This window comes from Protopterus annectens, chromosome 12.part0 (genome assembly GCF_019279795.1).
Source record: "Protopterus annectens isolate FY-2018-M chromosome 12.part0, PAN1.0, whole genome shotgun sequence".
NCBI lineage: Eukaryota > Metazoa > Chordata > Ceratodontiformes > Protopteridae > Protopterus > Protopterus annectens.
In genome coordinates, this window is record NC_056746.1 from 1533138660 (window position 1) to 1533157927 (window position 19268).

General features: G+C 42.3%; 2 protein-coding genes across 3 annotated transcripts in view; one reads left to right on the forward strand and one right to left on the reverse strand.

Moving 5' to 3' along the window:
- TEN1 (TEN1 subunit of CST complex) overlaps positions 1 to 19268 on the reverse strand; it is a gene marked incomplete at its 5' end in the record, with an annotated part of 968820 nt that overhangs the window by 750495 nt on the left and 199057 nt on the right.
- Positions 1 to 19268, forward strand: part of ACOX1 (acyl-CoA oxidase 1) — an 832154-nt gene that overhangs the window by 412748 nt on the left and 400138 nt on the right. The gene's annotated exons all lie outside the window — the stretch shown is intronic.

A 19268-nucleotide genomic window follows, 5' to 3' on the forward strand; every position in this document is an offset into this window, starting at 1 on the left:
TTGACATCTGGTAGGAGAGTACCTGAGTTATACCCTATTGTGATGAGTCAGCCCTATCTCATTTTTCACATGTACAAAGTTTCTTTTGAGAACAGTCGTCATCATCATCATCATCAACCTCTTCTTCAATACTCATGCCTGACTGTCACAGATCTTCTCTCACCCAATCCGGCCACCTCTTTGTCAGTTGCCCTTGTTTCCTCTTACCTTCTTCCTGTCTGTCCCAAATTTTCTTCACCAGATTGTTTTTCTGCACATGTGCCCGAACCACCGTAATCTGTTCTCTTTGATCTTTTCTACTTTGGCTGCTGCTCTTATGTCCTCACTTCTTTGTCTGTCCCACAGTGTACATCCTACCACCCATCTCAGGGACATCATTCCATCACCACTAGCTTCCTCAGCTGCTCTGCCTTTACAGCCCAGGTTTCTGTACCATACAGTAGTACTGGTCGCACCACTGTTTGTACACCTTACTTTTCAGTTTCTTGGCATTTTTCTGTCATACACTAGACCTGACATGCTGTGCCAGTTGGCTGTGGCTCCTCTGATTCTAACTTTGACCTCTTCAGTCAGACTTCCCTTCTCCTTAACTAACCCTTCCAGATACATGAAGCTGTTAACCTGTTCTGCTGTCTTCCCTTCTATCGCAATTCTCAGCTTCTTTTGATTTCCCCAATTTGTCTCTATTACCACCATCTTATCTGTGCTTAGTTTCATCCTGTGTGCCTTTAGTTTTGCACTCCATTCCCCTATCTTTGGCTTAAGTTCTTGCTCAGAGTCTGCCTGTAATGCCACATCATCTGCATACAGCAACTTTGTTGATCTGTCCCCTCTGACCTGTTTATCACCAGTATGAACAGCAGTTGGCTCAGAGCTGAACCCTGATGTACACCTACTCCCACTGGGAACCCCTCTGTTAGACCGAAAACTGTTTGTATTTGAGTCATTGGGTCCTTATGCATAGCCTGCACTAATTCTACCAGTGTTTCTTGGACTTCAAACCACCACAGTACTGCCCAAATCAGCTTTCGTGGGACCTTGTCATATGGCTTTCCACAAGTCTAGTAATGCCCTGTTGGACTCTTTCCTCATCCCTAGCTTCTTCTCAACTGTTTGTCTCACTGTTTTGAGAACAAATTATACCTTTATTCCTAAAGTCATCTCAAGAGTTAATATTAGGCCAGACTTTATCTTCCAATCTTCTTTCCTGATCCAAAGCAGTGTCAGTGGTGCAGCACGTAGCCTACTTGCCTTTTGGTGCAGATGACTGTGAGACTCTTTTCCCACTCCGGGTTGATCAGTTGCTGACACTATAGTGCATTATAAGGGGAGTGCTGCACTGCCAAATGTGTCATCCTTCAGATGATACATTAAACAGAGGCCCCATCTGCTTGAGTTGGTGGTTGCTCAAGTGGCTGTAAAAGATCCCACACAACTTATTGAAAATAGTAGGGGAGGTTCCTTGATGCCTTGGCCAAAATTTCTCCTAATAGTATAAATATCACCTCTGGTCTCCTCTGAAAAGAGGCTGCTAGCCTAGTGGGACTAACCTAGTCAGCAAAGAATAAATAAACAAGGATGAAAGGATTCTTCACTCTACTACCTAGACAAAAAGCTACCTTTTAGAAAAGCTGGCCAGCTGATTGCCTTTTTCTCTTATCTTCATAGGAGACCATCAGTGTCTAAGCAGACTTGTTTCCAGATGGTTGACTTATGCTATTACTTTTTATTATGCACAGTAGAAAACCTCCTTCCAGACAGAGTTTCAGCTCATTCTGCAAGGGCACTGGCTTCATTAGTGTCCTTCTGGTAACTCAACTATTTAATGTAAAGGAGATAAATGAATTGGAGGAACCTGCGGTAGTGGTGCTGCGGTAGCGTTGTCACCTCACAGCAAGACATTGTCACGTTCGATTCTCAGCTAGAACGTCTTCTGTGTGGAGGCATGCGTGAATGGGCGTTCCTTCGTTGAAGGTTGTGCGTCAGGGCTGGTAACTTGGCATGTAAAAATCCACTACCAAACATTAGCGGACCGGAGTTCCGCTGTGGCGACCCCTAACCGGGATAAGCCGAAAGACACAACAACATCTTTAGAAAAAGAAAGGAGCAAATGACACAGAAATAAATGGAATTTGTGGGAGCAAAACATGCAGAATAATGGGCAAGCGGAGGAGTGAAATTTCAAGTAAGGCAAGACTTGAGCAATTATTTGTATAATGTTATAGAGAATGATAGTTTAAAACTTGTATAATGTTATAGAGAATGATAGTTTAAAACTTGTAACATATCTAAAATGCATGGAAATGAAAACTGTAACAGTTTGATCTGATGTTGTCAATCTTCATTTATCCTTGACATGTGGGTTTGGTTCATTGCACCAGAACCAACTCAGCTATTACTACAGCCCGTGAGAACCAAAAACTCTCTAGTTTAAGTCCTATCCAGAATGCTGCTCTGCAATTTACCTCAGATCTCGTTTGCCACTTCCTGTGACAGAAACGTTGCCAAATTGCTGTCACGTAAAGTGTATTTTCTTGTTGTATAGCAATATGTTTTTATCTTATTATATAGTTTGTTGATCTTTTCTTCAACCTACCCTTGTATTTGATAAGCCTTTTGTTTCCTCTCCGTCCTTATACATTAGGTGTACCTTGTGACTACTATTGTTGGTAGTACTTATTTGTTTTCCTTTTTTTCAAAAATAAAAAGTAATCTTTCGTATTTCTCCCTACACTTGCTGTAGTCTGCTTACCGTCATTGGTAACCTTCTGTACTCTCATGTACTGTAGTTGGTTGCCTTCTTGTCCCTTTCCTTTATTGGTTTCACTTTGTTGATTGTGTTATTGCTGGAATAAGTTATGGCTGACAAAGTTAAAAGAGATTCTGGTTTTAAAAAAATGTCAGGAGTGGAAACGTAAGATGCTCAGTTCTTATGAGCATTCTCTTTGTGTCTATTGCCTGGGCCGGGTGCACTTGCAAGAGGATTGTGCAGTCTGTCATGCCTTTAGTCACTGGGCCCTAGTGGAAAGGAAAAATAAATTACTGTTAAAGAGGATGATGAAATCTGCTTTTGAGGAGGCCTTCCCTAGTTTTTCTGGTAAAAGCAAAACAGATAATATCTTCCCCTTCCTCTTCATCCGCCAAATTAGACAAACCAAAAAAAGAGGAGTCGATTGGTGCCAGCTTCTCCCTCCACAGTGACCAAAGAACCGAGAATTTCAGTTCCTTCTGTCTCTATGGAACCAACAATTTCTTCAAAGGCTACTCTGGTGCCTATTTCAGCACCAAAACTGACTTCTCCACCAGTGCTGAAATTGTCAGAACAAAAATCAGACCAGCCTGTGGAGCCAACAGCTTAGGTGCCTTCTTCTGTTGTGACAATGATATCTTCAAATACAACAGAAAGTCCTGAATTTTCTTTTTGGAAAGACCTCGGACCAGATATTCTCCATGCATAGATCCAGTTGCCCAGCCCATTCTTGGAAAGACCAAAATCCCCCTCTAACCAATCAATTTGGGTCTATATTAAATCATCGAACACTTAGAAAAGCGAATGATGACTTATTGACCCCATGTAAGCGAAAGCTTACAAACTCGAATGCTTAGAACAGTGATTTTTTTTCCCAAGGGAAAAAAATCACTGTTCCAAAAAAAATACACTTAAAACATAACATAAAGTAGGGGACTTTGCCCCCCACACCTCCCTACTTAAATATACCAACTCCGAGATCACACTACAGTGATGAAAACGGCAAAGAAACGGACGCGGCCAAGTGATTTCTTTCCCAGGGAAAGAATTTGCTTATATGCCACTTCGTCATTTTGCCTTTTCATCTTTTCAAGTTTGACCAAGACGCATTCGAAAGAATGCATCTTCGGTCACCTAATAGGAACCCATCAATTCGTTCCACTAGGAGCCTAACAGAAGTAGACATGTTGAGATTGGTGGATCAACTCCTTGCTGTGAGGGGACATGCATGTACATCCTCTGTTCCGGCCCCTTTGGGTGCAGATCCTCTCCTTTTGTGACCCCTCCTACTCTTCCTCCTCTGTGGCCCTGGCGATTCCTGCTTCGAGTTTTCCGGCACCGACTGTTTCAGTTCCAACAAGATATACATCTCCAGTTCCAGTTTCTACCCTGAGTTCTTTGGCTCTGTTGAATCTGGAGAACTCTTGTGGTTGTGGCCGCATTGTCGGCTCCAAAGGGTGGGACTTGACTCTGGCTTTTTCAGAGCCATCTCTGCACCTCAGGGCTTTGGCACACATTAACTGTACCCTGGCTTCAGCTTCTGGAGCAACTTTGGAGCAGGGAGTGACCATGGTTTCAAGGCAGTCTTTCTCTGTTCCAGGCTCCCTTCCGTCTTCAGGGGGCCTAGCCTTCCAGACTGTGGAGAGGGCCCTGTCGGTTCCTTCCCTGTCAGTGCAGTTTCCCTAGCCTTCTTCTCGACCAGAGCTTCCTCCAGTCTCAGTGCCTGGACAGCAAGCTCCAAAGCCACAGGAGACACCTATTCACGTATTGTCCTCTTTTGATACCTCCAGATTGCCCCACTGAGAAGTTTCCTCAGAAGAGGAAGTGTAAGAGGAAACACTTAGATTCCCCGGAAGAATCCATCACAGAATACACTGAATTTGATGAGGGGGAGGGTTCACCATGGTCACCCCTGGAAGACATCTCCTTTGGAGACATCCTTGTGATCCTTAAACAGAGGGGTGGCTGGACACCCCAAAAGCCCTCTTCAGAGTAATCACTGTACCTGTAGTTCTTCGGCGCTCGACCATCTACTTCTTGGATTACTTCACCTGCTATCGAACTCATTAAGTTGATTTTGCAGCAGTTGTGGAAGACACCTGATACCAGAGAACCTATCCCCAAGAGGCCAGACAGAATTTTACTTTCATCAGAAGACCATCAATTTTGAGCAAAGGGATTACCAGTAGATGCAGAGACTCAGACGATGGATAGGCTTGGAAAGCGGGCTTATGGTACATCAACCTTTGTTTTGCGGTCTTTGAACTTTATGGCAAACTTCAGCAGACTTCAGAGCGATCTGATTAAAGAGCTATCAGATACCCTGGTAGGAACCATATCTGAAGAGGTCCAAGATAAGGTTGCTTCTCAGTTGCCCACCCTGGAGTCCATTTCAAATTCATCCATGAGGCGCATAGCACATGCAACCGAATGGACAACTAGAGCAGCGGGATCAGGTACAGCCATTAGGAGACACGCCTGGATGCGCTTTTGTGAATTTGCAGAGCCATTCAAGTCTTCATTCTTCAATGCACCCTTTGACAGATCATCCCTTTTTGGCCGTAAAGTTCTAGAAACTTCGTCCAAGTATGAGAAAGACCCTTTTCTGCAGTGGGAGTATGTTTTTCTGTTCCCCAACGGTCCTTCTCCAGGAGTCAGAGGAGTGGGAAAATGTAGTTCAGAAAGTCCTAAGGGCCTTTTCAGGACTCATTTGGCAGTGGCTGTCCCAGGGGCAAGGGGGGAGGGGCTTTAATGGAAGATGCTGTCCACGCAGCAGAGGTGGCCCGCAAAATCAGGGTTCCAGGGACTCCTTTCCTGGCAAACCCTGCCAGCGCTCCTGAAAGGAGACCCAGTTGCATTCCTCTGGAAGCAGTCCGGGGGAGTCTGTCCTTGCACCAGCATGCCTGGCTTCAGATAACTTTGGATGTTTGGGTGCTAAGGATTATAACTAGAGGATACACATACCCTTTCTTTCTCTTCCAAACAATTCCAAAAGAATCCCTGACGGTCCACCCAGTCAGAGGGAACCAGCAGTACTAGAAATTAAAAAACTGCTACAACAAAAAAAGAGTCATCCAGGAGGTCCGACCAGACCAGATAGAATCCGGAATTTACTCAAGATTAATTTTAGTACCAAAAAAGACAGGGGACTGGCAAACAATTTTGGATCTTAGTGTTTTGAACAAGCCCATATAACAGACAAAATTCCAGATGGTCACGGTTCAGTCTATTGTCCCATTTCTAGGAAAAGGTGATTAGATATGCTCGATAGAGCTCCAGGATGTGTATTACCATATAAAAATGGATAAGTGCTCCAGGAGATTTCTCTACCTCCATCTGGGATCCTGTCATAATCAGTTCAGAGCTCTGCCCTTTGGCCACACAAAAGCCCCCAGGGTGTTCACCAAATGCATGGCAGTAGTAGCTGCTTACTTGAGACTGCAAGGATTCCTTGTATTTCCATACTTACTGCTCCTGCCAGGCATCTACTAGAACAAGCAAGAGGCTACATTCTCCAGACCTGCGCCAACCTGGAGATTACTGTAAATTACGAAAAATCACAGCTGACTCCAGCATAGACTTTACATAGGACTGGTGCTCAATACCAATACTTACATAGCTTCCCTTTCCAAGATTGCAAAAGATCAAGGCCGAAGTAAAAAAGATAGTCAGAAACAAGAGAGTAGCCACATGACTAATCTTGCAGGCCTTAGTTTCAGTGGTGGCTGCCATTACCTTAGTTCCTGTAGCAAGATTTCACTTGAGAATTCTTCAATGGCTTTTAGCATCTCAGTGGTCCATTCTGTATCAGTCAATGTTCGATCAGATTTTGAGTACCAATTGTTGCAAGAAAGACCTAGCTTGGTGGGTTCAGTCAGACAAAATTCTCTCAGGTCATTCATTTGTTCCTTCTCAACCCCAAGCCATAGTGACCACGGATGCTTCCCAGATTGGGGGGGGGGGGGTGCATTATCTGCATTCAAGGCACTTGGTCCCCTGTAGAGGCCAACTTGCACATCAGTGTTCTGGAGCTGAAGGCAGTGCTTTTGGAGTTACAGGCCTTTCAAATTGCTCTTCCTCAGGAACGATTGCAATTCAAACAGACAATATGTTGGTGGTTTGGTACATCAACAACCAGGGAGGAATTAAGTTGTACTCCCCTTGTTGAAAAGCTCTCAGAGTCTGGCAGTGGGCGATCTCTTCCAACCATTTTCTGATAGCAGTGCAAATTCTGAAGAGCTCCAGTGTGATAGCAGACAAACTGAGCAGATGCATTCTCCTGCCTCACGAGTGGTGTCTTAATCCCAAAGTGGCGAGGAAAATTTTTCGTCACTGGGGCCAACCTTGCTGCGACCTGTTTGCATTGCCTCTGAACAACAAGTGCAGCAGCTACTTTGCCCTGGTCCCTCCTTCCAGGGGAGTCCCCAAGAGATGATCTCCTGCATGATTGGCCCTCTGAACATGTCTACCCCTTTCCCGTTTCCTTTAATTCCTCGATTCCTAAATAAAGCAATCAGGTTGAAGAGCAAAGTAATCCTCATTGCTCCCTTCTAGCCTCCACAGATTTGGTTCCTCTTTCTTTGGCCTTATCTGATTCAGCAACCATGGACTGTGGACCCAGATCCAGATCTCCTATCCCATCCAGAGGGATTAGTTCACCCAAACCTTCAGAACCTCAGGCTCACTGCTTGGCTTCTCCAGTTCCATTAATTGAAAGGCATAATACTCTATCTTCCCTAGTTTGTAAGATTCTTTTGGCCTCACACAAAACCCTCCACTAGAAAACTCCACAATAGTAAATGGAAGAGATTTTCCTACTGAGCTCGTGATAATAACATTGACCCTTTCTCTTCTCCTATCGACAACATCTTTGAATTTTTAGCTTTGCTCTTTGAAGAAGTTGCCTCTTTCTCTACTGTTAGGGCTCAGCTAGTGGTTATTTCAGATTTTCTTAAAGGGTTAAAAAATATTAATTAATTTCTCATAAACTTTGCAAAACATTTTAAAAGGAACTTTGTTGTTAAAACCTCCATATAAAGATCCATTTGTACCCTGAGATCTTCTCTTAATGATACAGGCAATAATATATTCCCCTTTGACCCTGCTGCCAACTGCAATCTAAATTTTTTATCTTGGAAAACTATTTTTCTGGTAGCAATTACTTCTACCAGGAGAATTTCAGAAATTCAAGCCTTAGCTTGTGAAGCACTTTGATATTTCACAAAGACAGAGTGCCCTTGAGAATGAACCCTTCTTTTCTGCTAAGGTGATGTTAGAAACAAATATCAACTAGACAGTCAATTTACCACTCTTTTTTCCCAATTTCTCAAACAAAGGTGAATACTCCCTACATTTATTGGACATCCATAGACAATTGCGATTTTATCTCCATAGAATGAAAGACATTAGGAAATCTGACTGTTTGTTTCCTTTTGAAATACCAGAATGGGTAAGCCAGCATCCAAGGATGTCCTTCTATTCCTATGTTGCAGTATTCTTGTTGTGGGGGTTTCCTGCCCTCAGGTGACTTGTACGTCCGCTCCTATACAAAAGCATTAGGTTGGCTGTTGCAGCTGTTGGGACGGCACACATAGGGCCATAAACTAGGGGCCTTAAATACCTTGTATGTCTGCATACACAATCCCCAGAACTTTTCAGCCACAGATGACCAACGCATCATGTGTTTGCTCCTTCATATCGAACGTCTCAAAAAAGCTAAGTAACCCATTGGGTTTTTTTTTCCTTCATATCTTATTGTTATTGCTTAGGCTTGGTTTGTTGTAGCTATTTATAGCCGATGTCTGGTAAAAAGAGTAAATGCCAGTGCGGGTGCCAGATACTCCATAAAGACTCCCATGATCAGTGTGTTTTTTGCTTAGGCTGGGAGCACAACTCCATTTGCCAATCATTTGTGCCGAAGGCCCTACGCAGCTGTCTGGCCATGCTTAACCTTTATCTGTAAAACCAGCGCCTTAAGTAGTTAGCCCTAAGGATGGATCCTGCCTCGGAGGCAACATCAGAACCTCCGCATAAGAAGGTTAAGTTTCCCAGACCTACTTTTTCTGCTGCTCCATTACCTGATGCCCTGCCAGCAGCCGATTTAGAAGCTGAGGGATGCCCGACGGATCCGTCGACTTCGACAACTACCTTTGTATAAGCCATTGCTCAACCGACAGCTGGCACGTCCCCGGAGCCAACCCAGACCCTGACTACCATCGAGCTCCAGGGGAAACTAGAATCTGTAGAGCTTCTGACCAGGATCCCACCTTCGGACATGGTTCCTATCAGACCCGATTCCAGGCCTGCTCCGTCTACCCCAGCAAAAAAGAAATAGAAAACCAAGCATACCTCTTCCACTGCAGAAGGCCTACCTGACTAGCAATCCTTCACTTCTTCCCTGATGCAGGCCTTCATGGCCTTTAGGCCTTCAGCCTCATCCTCCACTGCTCTACCTTTGCTCAGTCTTAGGCCTACTTCAGCCCCCCCCCCCCCCGACATCTCAGGTTAGGGAAGAAGAGCATGATACTTCATTCTCCTCCTCTGTAGACTCCATATCTTACACATCCCAAATTGCTTCACCCCTAGGAGTATTATTCTCCCGATGAAGAATCTATAGAGGGAGATTCAACCTCTTAGGATATCACTTTTGGTGAGACTATCACCAGAATGAACGATTACTTCAAATGGGATACCTCACAAATGTCTGATACCCAAAAGAGGTATTTTGAGCTTCAAGTAGAATCCCCCTCCCTTCTGCTGTTACACCAGTCCTACCTGCATACCTAAATGCCTTTAACTTGGCATCTTAGTCTCCAGATTCACAACCACCTGCCCCCAAGTGACCACATTGCTTTTACAAGGTGCCTGATTAACAAAAAATTCTTAACGCACAAACAGTTCGACTAGTGAAAATCCACAAAACAACCAAAAGCGAGTAGGAACACAACTGGAGACAGCTTAGAAATATATAAAAGAATTTAATAATTCCAGATACACGTAAGCGCTTTCGGCCGAACCAATGTCCAGCCTTCATCAGACAAACAGCGGAATATCTGATATCAAAGGTTTTTATATTGTTAAAAAGTGGTAGTACCAATCCAAACGAAATGCATTTCTTAATAAAAATGTTACCATGGTAACCTTAAAACAATATTACAATTAAGTAATATCAGACATGATTTGATGTTACTTGAATCAAATACTAGAAGCAAAAAATCAGATATAAAAATTACTTATACAACATGTTATAACATGAAATAAAAAATCCATGAATTAAAGATCAGACTCTGTGTTCACTTTTTTAAATGTAAACAGATGTAAGTATGCTACATTACATTTCTACAACCGATAGATAGAAGCGGACCTCTTTAAATTGATTTTAAATTTTTATATGCACCCATATGCTAAATTCCCTAACTTAAAGGACAATAAACTAAACTACAACTATTAACAATTAAAACCAGAATTTACGAACATATGTATGCTGTTAGCAGGCATGATGAAAATAATGCCTTAGCTAAGCACATTTCAGAACATATAGGGCACAATTTTAGCTTTGTAATTGTGCAACAGAGAACCCCAGATATAAGAGGGGGACCTTGGCAAATCAGACTGGAAATTGATGAATTAATGTGGCAGATACGAACTAGGGCACACCTTTTACCAGGAATTAATGACAACTTGTCCATTAAATGTGTATTAAAGTGGTTGTCTTATAATAGATAACAGAATTTAAACATCTCATAAATCTAACAACAATATAGTTGTAGTTTAGTTTATTGTCCTTTAAGTTAGGGAATTTAGCATATGGGTGCATATAAAAATTTAAAATCAATTTAAAGAGGTCCGCTTCTATTTATCGGTTGTAGAAATGTAATGTAGCATACTTGCATCTGTTTACATTTAAAAAAGTGAACACGGAGTCTGATCTTTTATTCATGGATTTTTTATTTCATGTTATAACATGTTGTATAAGTAATTTTTATATCTGATTTTTTGCTTCTAGTATTTGATTCAAGTAACATCAAATCATGTCTGATATTACTTAATTGTAATATTGTTTTAAGGTTACCATGGTAACATTTTTATTAAGAAATGCATTTCGTTTGGATTGGTACTACCACTTTTTAACAATATAAAAACCTTTGATATCAGATATTCCGCTGTTTGTCTGATGAAGGCTGGACATTGGTTCGGCCGAAAGCACTTACGTGTATCTGGAATTATTAAATTCTTTTATATATTTCTAAGCTGTCTCCAGTTGTGTTCCTACTCGCTTTTGGTTGTTTTGTGGATTTTCACTAGTCGAACTGTTTGTGCGTTAGTTTCAGTATGGCGAGTGGAGCCGGAGAAGCTTCACTGGTATTATTTACACAGCGGAATGAAGTGGAGGAAGCAACCGATAGTTCAAATGGTAACTTGACAACGTTGGTCGAACTACTTCTGGGCAGAGTGGATGCCCTTACACAAAAAGTAGATGCTATGATGGTTACACCCTCAATACAGGCAAGCGGATCTTCCAACCAACCGTCTTTCCAGCAGAGCAGTAACGATTCTAGCATTCCTAACGGCCAACTACCTTCTACAGCTGCGGGAACATCCACCGGAATTGTAACAGAGGAGGGAGTATCTTCGGCAATGACTGAACAACATCGTCTTGTTCCTACAGTTGCTGCAGCGTTACTAACAGGTAACACCTCTGTTAATCCTGGTACTAGCATTATTAACAACAACGATGTGAACTTTATTAACCAAAGTATTCCCACTATGGCTAAATTTTTGGTAAATAATAACTTTTTTGGTCAAGGGTTCAATGCGAATGCTGAACCCGTCACTACACAAGCTTCAGGAAGTAACATTCTGGCTGAAAAAATCGAAGAATTTGACAATAAACTATTCAAGTGCAAAAAATTGCAACTTGAAGTAGCATATTTGAATGAATGTGTTAAAAACAAGATTGTCCCTAAGGGATTAAGACAGTGGCGTTATCCATCAGGTTTAGTGGATAACTCCCTTTTTCATCAAGAATTGCTTGGTCTATTCGACCGCCAGGGCATAGAGTTTCTGGAAGCTCTTATTGCATTCTATTCTAAGGATATTCTAACTTTGTCCCTCGACCTGGAAACTTTAGAAAAGTCTATTACATCAGATGACGGATTTTTCCGTTTCAAATATGACTATTGTCGCATTTTTTCCAGTATTGAGGCAAGCATGGAAAAACTGTTACTAACTAAGAAGAAGAAATTAAACCGGGATCTAAGAGACTATGCTAACAAGTGTGCTTATCCTAGGCCCCCCCGTATTACACATACATCTCACAATGATGATACTAGCCATGTGGAAACCAATAATGTAATGGATTCCAGAAACACTACTGAGGTTAACAACCAAGATAATCCTTCTGTACAAAGACAGGGCACTAGAAGGAGTCCAAGGTTTAACAATAACAATGGTGTGGCTAGTAACACAGATCAGAGTAACGTGCCAGATTATATCCCTAGGGATAATATTCAAGTGCAAGATCACTCTATGGGGTATATGAATTTACAAGAAGGCCAGGATTTTCGTCAGGCCAACAATTCCCGTGCTACCAATCGTATCAGGGGCCAGACAACGAACAACATGAAGAACAAGAGACTGGGAAGGAGGAGATGACCCAATTCCCCAGTTTTGGTCTTAAACCAAGTATTTTAGTCAGTTCTTATAGTGACTTTACTGTGTATAACTATACACTCATTGACATTCACCAAGAAATAGGTGACTTTTTTGCTAAGGATTTATCCTTTGTTCCAGGGCAACATATGGACATAGGTAGAATGTTAATTGACCTTAAAATCTATGTCAGGAAACTTAATCTTAATTCCCTAATGGGTAGCGATACCCCAATACTTAATACTTTAAGAGTTTCTAGTACGTATAATCCACCCCTTCATCCCATTTTGGCGGTGTTTGAAAAAATGTGTGAAATTGACCTGTGGGCAATCAAGAACCAGGTCATGTACAGTAATCAAGGGCACCTTAATAACATTACAATGTTAGAATGGGACTTCCTCCGGTTATTAAAGGACTGCAACATTCGGGTCATGAAACCGGATAAAGGTAGGGGGGTGGTATTGATGGACCACTACAAATACGTAGAGTACATGTTGGAACACCTGAGTACACCTGTATACAAAGAAGTATCTCTTAATGAAATACATGGGGCTTTCAGATCTATCAACAATACTTTACATGATTTATTTTTAGAAGGTTTTGTTGATTTAACTACATACCAATATTTACAGATGACAGCACCAAGAATTTCCACTTTTTTTGGTACACCCAAATTACACAAACGAATATGTGCACCACCTTTTAGGCCAATTGTTGATGGGAGGGGATCGGCAACCTATGCATGTGCTAAACTCGTTGATAGTATAATTAAACCTCTTCTAGAACAAGAGTTGCACATTTGTAAGGATTCCTGGTCCTTTTTGAAGGACATCAACATGGTAGAATACAATGCCGACATGGTATTTCTTACAATAGACATCAAAGATCTCTATACAGTTATACCACAACAATTAGGCCTTAGTTGGGTTAGGGAATTCATGTATGCCAAGAAATTGGATGACAATACCATATACTTAAGTGAAATACTTTTGGAATTGGTTCTATCCAATAACTTCTTTGTGTTTGAGAATACTTTCTACCTTCAAACTTCAGGTGTTGCAATGGGTTCACCTTGTGGTGGTTCATTTGCAAATGCAGTACTAGCATATTGGGAAGCTGAATTGCTTTTCAAGGATGATTTATTCCAGCAGCATGTCTCCTGGTACACCAGGTACCAGGATGACATTTTTTGCATTTGGAAGGGTGGGAAAGAATTGATACCTTCTTTTATTGAAAGAATGACTAACATGACAGACTTTTTAGAGTTCACTTTCAATGTAGCGGACACAGAGATAAATTATTTAGACATACTTATAACAAAGGATACTACCAACCAAAGGCTCAAAAGCACTATGTATAGAAAACCTACATATTCCAACAGTTTGTTACATTTTTCTAGTAACCACCCTTACTATCAGAAGAGATCAGTTATAAAAGGCCAGCTGGTAAGGGCAGCACGCATGGTATCCGATGACCAGGATTTTGAAACTGAATGTAACAAACTAAGGAATATGTTTCTAACAAGGGGTTATCCATCTACTTTAATTAACAACATCATCTTGGAAGTATCTAACAAACGTAAAGAAGGTTATTTTACCCCCTTACTCTCTTCCAATATTATTGCACAAATCAATGTTGATATAGGAAATTCTTCAACCTCCATGGGTTCCCTTGGGACTAACGGTCACGTTGATAACAATTATCATGTGTCTTTTGTGCATACCTTTTCTTTGGACTATGTGAAAATTAGGGAGATTATTAATAAAAACTGGGATATGATTAACCATGACATTACCCTCTCTGGTATTCTCGGTTTAAGACCAAAACTTACATATAGGAGGGGACAAAATCTAAAAACTATTTTAGAGAGACCACGGAATAGAGCCACTTCTAACAAGTTGCATGGTATGCATAAATGTGGGGCTTGTGCTCAATGTAAGTACATCAAAGTAGGCACACAATTTATCATCAACAACAAAACATATAAAGTGAATAATCATTTCAATTGTGAGTCCAAATCAGTCGTTTATGCGGCTCTCTGTAACCAATGTAAAGCCTTTTACATTGGTAAGACGGAGCGTAAAATTAAAACCAGAATTTACGAACATATGTATGCTGTTAGCAGGCATGATGAAAATAATGCCTTAGCTAAGCACATTTCAGAACATATAGGGCACAATTTTAGCTTTGTAATTGTGCAACAGAGAACCCCAGATATAAGAGGGGGACCTTGGCAAATCAGACTGGAAATTGATGAATTAATGTGGCAGATACGAACTAGGGCACACCTTTTACCAGGAATTAATGACAACTTGTCCATTAAACGTGTATTAAAGTGGTTGTCTTATAATAGATAACAGAATTTAAACATCTCATAAATCTAACAACAATATAGTTGTAGTTTAGTTTATTGTCCTTTAAGTTAGGGAATTTAGCATATGGGTGCATATAAAAATTTAAAATCAATTTAAAGAGGTCCGCTTCTATCTATCGGTTGTAGAAATGTAATGTAGCATACTTACATCTGTTTACATTTAAAAAAGTGAACACAGAGTCTGATCTTTAATTCATGGATTTTTTATTTCATGTTATAACATGTTGTATAAGTAATTTTTATATCTGATTTTTTGCTTCTAGTATTTGATTCAAGTAACATCAAATCATGTCTGATATTACTTAATTGTAATATTGTTTTAAGGTTACCATGGTAACATTTTTATTAAGAAATGCATTTCGTTTGGATTGGTACTACCACTTTTTAACAATATAAAAACCTTTGATATCAGATATTCCGCTGTTTGTCTGATGAAGGCTGGACATTGGTTCGGCCGAAAGCGCTTACGTGTATCTGGAATTATTAAATTCTTTTATATATTTCTAAGCTGTCTCCAGTTGTGTTCCTACTCGCTTTTGGTTGTTTTGTGCAAAAAATTCTTAATCAAACCTCCCCTGGCAGATCCAGCAGTGATTGCCACCTACCCTGATAAGCAATCCAGACTCCTTCCATCTGCCTCACTCTTACCCACAGATAAAGACAGTAAATATATGGATAGGATAGGTAAGAAGGTCTACACCTCCTCCACTTTGGCTTTTAGAGCCATTAACTGTCAGACGCATATGACCAAATATGCTCTGGACTTGGTCTCTCAAGCCTTTTCCATGCTGGCTACTATTCCTTACTGCCCCACTAAAGCTGACATCTCCTCCAAACTTTCTTTGGCTACCAAGTAGCAAGACACTCAGATGCAGCTATGATGCTGCAGAAGCATCTGCTTGCTCTGCAGCATCTGCTTCAGTTCTCAGGACATACTCCTTGCTGAGACTTCAAAATCTCCCAGAAGACTTTAAGTCAGAGATCTTGGATGCCCCCCTGGAACACAATTTCCTTTTTGGAAAGCGATCTGCAGATCTTTTTAAGAATCTGCAAGAAAAAAGTAAAGAATTGCAGGACATAAAACATTTATTGGTGTCCCCTATTCCCAAGTACTACAGAAACTATCCAGCAAAAGCCACCTTCATGAGGTGAAACCCAGCCCAGGCAGGTATTTCCTCTTCCAGATCTAGAAGAGGTGCAAGAAGACCCATCACTTCCAGACCTGCTGCCCCACATCCTCAGCCTAGACAGCCTTTTCAGGACAGAGGAGGCTCCAAGAATGCGTGACTGCCTTGCTCCCCTACTACTCTGTCTGCCTCTCCCACTGCCTCCCCTTCTTGAAAACCCTCACCTCGGACAAATGGGTACTGTCCATAATACAAAAAGGATACTTCCTCTCCTAGAAAGTAAAACCACCCATGTGAGGCATCCCTTTTCCTCCCAAAAACTAACAGCATCTCCTACCACAGGTTTTGACAGACCTTTTGAAGCTGAGCACCATAGAACCAGTCCCCTCAGCAGTGGAAGGAAAAGGTTTCTACTCCCGTCTCTTCCTGATCTCCAGAAAGATGGCCCATGGAGACCCATCCTAGATCTCTCCTTCTTAAATCTTTACCTAAAGGTGCCCACCTTCAAAATGCTGTCACTTAACTCTGCTTCCACTCATCCCAACCAAGGCCTTCATGGCCACCTTGGACCTAAAGGAGGCCTACTTACACATACCCATCAGACCTTCCTACAGAAGATTTCTGCATTTCTCTGGGCCCTCTTCTCATTTCCAATTTACTGCTTTGCCCTTTGGTTTGTCCACTGCTCCCTGAGTGTTCACAAATTGCTTGGCCCCGGCCATTGCCTTTTGCAGAACACAGGGAATTCAGATTTACCCCTATCTAGATGACATCCTAATCCTTGCAGAGTACAAAGATACCCTTTCAACTTATCTGCACTTCACCATGTCCCTTCTACAAAACTAATCTTCACCCACAACCTTCCAATGTCTTCCCTGCACCCAGAACTGGACGAGATTTTCTTGGGTTGCAGAATCTGAACAGACAAAATGAAGGCTATTCTTCCACAAGACAAGGTCAACTCCCTGACCTCCCACTTCAAGGAGCTGCTACAGGCACAGGTAATAACTGCAAGGCAATTCCTACGAATCCTGGGATTAATAGCAGCCACCATGCCAATGCTCTCACTTTCCAGAATGCATATGCGCAAGCTACAGTGGTACCTAAAAAACATTTGGCCCCAGCACCAAAATCACCTGGAGCAAGAAATCCCCCTCCTTCCCTGTCTAAAGAAAGAGATCAGCTGGTGGAGCCAACAAGTCCAGCTAAACCCGGGGCTTCCACTCCAGGTCCCCCCCCCCCAACCCAGGTAATGCATACAGATGTCTCAGATTCAGGATGGGGAGCCACAATGACATCTTACAGGGCTCAAGCAACCTGGCAGCCTTCCTTGAGGGCCAAACACATCAATGTGAGGGAAATGACAGCAGTCTTCTTGGCTCTAAAAACCTCTACCCCTCTGCTTCTACCAGGGGTTCTTCAAATTGTAACAGACAATACCACTGTAATGTGGTACCTCAACATACACGGAGGGACAAAAGCATATCAGCTGTGCAGACTAACCCTGCTGTAATGGGATCTAGCCTCTGGCCACAACTTGTCCCTGCAGGCAACCTACATTCCATCGCAGGACGAAAAGCAAGCAGGTCTTCTAAGCAGGACATCCTCTCCACAACATGAATGGATGCTGGCCAGGACTGTCTTCTTAAATATTGTCCACCGGTGGGGCACTCCTCAAATAAACCTGTTCACCTCCCCCCAGAACAGGCAGCTGCAGACCTTCTGCTCCAAGACCTAGTCCCCTCCAGCCTGGAGGCTAGACGCTTTCAACCTCTCCTGGAAGGGGAAGTTTCTTTATGCCTTCCCCCTTCCCATTGATTCAGAGAGTCCTCCTGAAAATCAGGAGAGACAAACCGAAAATCTTGTAGGTGACTCCCTACTGGCCAAGGCAGCACTGGCTCCCCCTACTTCACCATCTAGCCAAGGGCAATCACTACAAGTTACCTAACAAGGTGGACCTTCTGACACATACAAAGGCAACTCTCATCCACCCACACTTGCAGATGTTGTCCCTGACACTGTGGGTGATGAACTTCTGATCCCATTCAGACACCACTACTCAGAGGACGTGCTTTCAGTCCTGAGGGAGGCCAGGAAACCTACAACAACAAAATCATACCTAGCTAAATGGGAAAGATTTACTAAGTGGTGTTTAGACAAGGGAAGGGACCCCCCCTCCCCAGTTCTTACTTATGTGCATCAACTAATAAAAAGTGGACTTTCCTACTCTTCAGTGAAAGTACACCTTTATGAATTGTCAGTCTGCTTGCCACTAGACCCTCCCTTGCTAGCCAGGATCGATGTAAAAGTCTTCCTAAAAGAGGTGCTACACATTAGACCTCCAAAAAAGCCTATCCCTCCACTCTAGGATCTTAACTTCATCCTGGAAAAGCTTAACCTAACACCCATTTGAATTTGCTGGGACAGCTACCCTTCATAGGTGTACATGGAAAACAGTTCTACTAGTGGCTATAACCTCAGCCAGTAGGGCTTCAGAACCAAAAGCCTTAATGGCATGCCCCCCCATACTACTTTCCAGAAAGACAGGGTAACCCTGAGAACTAACCCCTCCTTCATGCCCAAGGTGGTCAACGATTTGTCATTAAACCAATCTATCCACCTTCCCATCTTCTTTCCCACTCCCACCGATGAAGGTGAGAAGATACTTCACTCCCTGGATGTACACAGACAACTAATATTTTACCTGGACAAAACAAAATCTATTAGGAAATAAAACAACTCTTTGTTTCCTTCCATCCCAGAGCATTGGGCAAGGCAGTCTCCAAACAAACCATCGCATGTTGGATCAGGAAAGCCATCTGTCTTTGCTACTCCCACCATGGAAAAAATCTCCCAGTGGGAGTAAAAGACCATTCCACCAGGGCAATCACCACCTCCAAGGCTTTCCTAAAAGGTCTGGACACGTCTTCCATTATGGAAGCAGCCACATGGTCCACTATCCACACTTTCACCAAACACTACAAGTTAGACCAGGTCTCCAGAACACGTACAGGGTTTGCCAGGGCAGTCCTACAGGGCTTTGTAGAGTCTTCTTCTGCATCCGCCACCCTTTCATCCAACTAAGCTGTGGTACTCTCCCACAACAAGAATACTGCAACATAGGAATAGAAGGACATAGAATAGTTGTGTAAAATCTTAGCATAACCAAAGATGTCCTTCTCTTCCTTGTTATTCCTTTTCACCCACCAGTAAACCCCCCCCCCTCATTATTCTCCTTTTCATCCCAGCGTGTCCCTAGGTCCTAATCTCATACACCTTTCACCCTGGACCTATCAATACTACAGAAGAACCCCAGGGTCCCTCATCTGACACCACTGGCACCTCTTCCTACTGGGCCTTCTACTCT